The sequence below is a fragment of the Electrona antarctica genome (genome assembly GCF_951216825.1).
Source record: "Electrona antarctica genome assembly, chromosome: 18".
Lineage (NCBI taxonomy): Eukaryota > Metazoa > Chordata > Actinopteri > Myctophiformes > Myctophidae > Electrona > Electrona antarctica.
Window position 1 is genome coordinate 8,882,328 of NC_136799.1, and position 3,942 is coordinate 8,886,269.

A 3,942-nucleotide genomic window follows, 5' to 3' on the forward strand; every position below is an offset into this window, starting at 1 on the left:
CTAATCAAACTTTGCTGACAAAATTAACAGCGGATCATAAGCGGGTACACCAGCTACAACCACTGCTTCACAGCAGTTGAGTTATATATTGTACTAACATCATCCAGATTGGTAAAACCATGCAAAAAAAAAAAAGTCTATTCACAAAATAAAGTTATGGATTGCAGTTTTAATTGAAGTGCGTATGAAGCAGGTAGAGAAATTGGGTCACCTGTTTGTAGTAGACTATTCACTTAGCTGAAAGTTAAGGGACGATAGTAAATTATTTTGTGAATGTTACAGTATTTTGCATCCGTTCTGGGAAATGGGTGTTCAAAAAGCAGTCAATCCTTCCGTTTATATACGCCTCTTTCTGGTATTATTGTATTTTTTCCCGCAGAGCTAGAGTCTGACGCGGTTCATCTTGAAATGGTCATTTTGTTTTTCGTGCTCGTGCGGTTTTCACCTACTGTATATGGAGAAGCTTCTTTTTTTCTTTTTCCCTTTGCGCAGATCGCTATGTCATTGGCTCTTGAAAATGTTGTGACAATTACAGTTTTAGTCGGTTGGTTTTGGTCAGCTGATGTTGAAAGTATAGAAAAGTGTTTTCGTTTGGGTTTTTTCTTTTTCTTTACAGTTTTCTATGCCCACGGTCACTGCTGTCTCCCCCGTCTCCCCCCCAGGTCTGACCGCCGCTGCGCGCTCTCTCTGTCTCCCCCCTCCCCAGGTCTGACCGCCGCCGCTGCGCGCTCTCTCTCTCGCTCTCTGCTCTCTCTCGCTCTCTGTGAGGTTTACGAGGAATAAAACTTTTTGTTTTCTTGCAAACGTTCCTAGTCTGGTGTCTCTGCTTAATTAATTGACGGCAATTTAATGGGAGGTTTATGTGACTTGTCATATCCTGACCTCCACTAGGGGCTTAATTTAACCATAAGAAAGAAAGAAAGAAAGAAATAGATTGTGTGTAGAACATTTCATGCAAATTTCTCAAAAATCCAGACAGAAATGATTTCAAGGGGGAGTGGTTTACCAGGCTAGTGATCATCATCATCTTACAATAAATGCAGCTACATACTAATTCCTACACGGGTTGTGTTTATTTTTATTTTTGTATTGGGTTTTTCTTCAACATAACATAACATAACATGGTGGGAGAGGGGAAAAAGAGGGAACACCAGGCAACAGACAAAACGGATAACGAAAAAACAAATAACAGATTCACACGCACACACACACCATGCCATTTTGGTCACACCGTAACGGGTTGTGTTTAACCATGCCCCCGGGCAAGTTAAGTTTACTGAGGTTAAGGTTAGGGTTAGGTATAGTTTTCTTGAGGTTAGGGTTAGGTATAGTTTTACTGAGGTTACGGTTAGGTTTAGGCTGTCAATCACAGCGACTGGCCAATCACAGCGCGTTGACTGCACAACCCGTGTAGGCTTTGGTATGTCGCACTCTGTATGTACGTCTGTAAATCCATGAATCTTGAGAAGCAAAGTTTCACTTTGAGCTCATCCCCTGGATGAGTCTTCATGTGTGTCTTCAGAGCAGCATTTTGGGTCATATGGGTCATCATGTGGTTCTTCAGATTTTCATGGCTGAATCTTTGTTCACATACTGTACACGCAAATGTATGAGTCAGCATGTGCTTCTTCAAATGTCCATTTTGTCTGAATCTTTGTTCACAGAATTTGCAAGCAAAGGGTTTTTCACTTGGATGAGTCCTCATGTGCATCTTCAGCTTTGAATTTCGACTGAATCTTAATTCGCAGACTGTACAAGCAAAGGGTTTTTCCCCCGTATGAGTGCTCATGTGTATCTTCAGACTTCCATTTTGACTGAATCTTTGTTTACAGACTGTGCAAGCAAAGGGTTTTTCCCCTGTATGAGTCCTCATGTGTATCTTCAGACTTCCCTTGTCACTGAATCTTTGTTTGCAGTCTTTGCAAGCAAAGGGTTTTTCACCTGTATGAGTCCTCATGTGTTTCTTAAGACTTCCATTGTGACTGAATCTTTGTTTACAGACTTTGCAAGCAAAGGGTTTTTCCCCTGTATGAGTCCTCATGTGTGTGTTCAGACTTCCATTTTGACTGAATTTTAATTCACAGAGTGTACACGCAAAAGGTCTTTCCCCTGTATGAGTCCTCATGTGTGCCTTCAGATTTCCATTCTTACTGAATCTTTGTTTACAGACTTTGCAAGCAAAGGGTTTGTCCCCTGTATGAGTCCTCATGTGCACCGTCAGACTTCCATTGTTACTGAATCTTTGTTTACAGACTTCGCATGTAAAGGGTTTTTCCCCTGTATGAGTTCTCATGTGCGTCGTCAGAATTGCATTTAGACTGAATCTTTGTTTACAGACTTTGCAAGCAAAGGCTTTTTCCCCTGTATGAGTCCTCATGTGTATCTTCAGACTTCCATTTTGACTAAATCTTTGTTTACAGACTGTGCAAGCAAAGGGTTTTTCCCCTGTATGAGTCCTCCTGTGCATCTTCAGACTTCCATTGTCACTGAATCTTTGTTTACAGTCTTTGCAAGCAAAGGGTTTTTCCCCTGTATGAGTCCTCATGTGTTTCTTCAGACTTCCATTGTGACTGAATCTTTGTTTACAGACTTTGCAAGCAAAGGGTTTTTCCCCTGTATGAGTCCTCATGTGTGTGTTCAGACTTGCATTTACACTGAATTTTAATTCACAGATTGTACACGCAAAAGGTCTTTCCCCTGTATGAGTCCTCATGTGTGTCTTCAGATTTCCATTCTTACTGAATCTTTGTTTACAGACTGTACACGCAAATGTTTTTTCCCTTTTATGAGTCCTCATGTGTGTCTTGTGTTGTTCGCAGACTTTACAAGCAAATGGTGTTTCTCCTGCATGTGTCCCCATGTCTTTTTCTATATCTTTTTGACCACATGTGTGGCCATTTTGTGTCTTGTGCGATTTCAGTGATTCGTCATTCGGTGGACCTTCCTCTGTCTCCTCCCCGTGCCAATCATCACTGTCTTCAGTGATGTCAGATTCGGAACAATGTGAAGAGAGGGGCTGGATATCAGTTGGTTGTGATGTTCCACAATCAGCTTGTGTTTCCATGTGTTCAGTTGAGGTGCTGGCTAGAGGCTTTGTGTCTCTATTTTCATCATTGTTGTCACCTTTCACCGCTAGTAGTGTCAATGTTGACCAAATGGCCTCCTCTGGTCTTTTAAGTTCGTCGTCCTGTACCTCTTTAATCTGTGGAGGTTTGAATTTCACGTGGACCTCACTAGGGCTCCTCTCCTGCTGTTCATCTTTAATATGTGGAGGTTCTAGTTTCACCTGGACCTCACTAGGGCTCCTCTCCTGCTGTTCCCCTTTAATATGTGGAGGTTCTAGTTGCAGCATGACCTCACTGGGGGTCCTCTTCTGCTGTTCAGAGGAGTCCTCCACTTGACACACTGTAAGGAGACCTAGGATGAGAGAGGAGGTAAACATCAGCAGAGAGAAACTTCAATGTGTTTTCTGATTGGATCAAATCAATTTACTACTACTTCTTTTTTTTCACTGTGCTGATCTTGTTCGCTCAACGTGCTGCATAATTATGCGCATATGTTAGTCTAACACGCCATAGATATATATATAAACTCTAGATAGCTCACCCGCGCTGTTGGCCATTGGAGAGTGACGTCGTTACGTGGCGGCCATCTTAGCTCGGGACACATAACATTGTGTCTATGGGGCATGTACTCTTAAATTACCATAACTTGCTCAATTTTCAACCGATTTTCAAACGGTTTGGTTTGTTATAAACGTCAGAGACGTCCGCATACTTATATGCTTTTATACGACGTTCATATAAATTAAGCAGATAAGTGTCCTGAATCATAGCCACGTTGACAACGTTTGTAATAAACCAACCCGTTTGTAAATCCGTCAAGATTTGAGCGAGTTATGACTGTTTCTGTTTGAGCTGCCATTGAACATACTGTACTGTA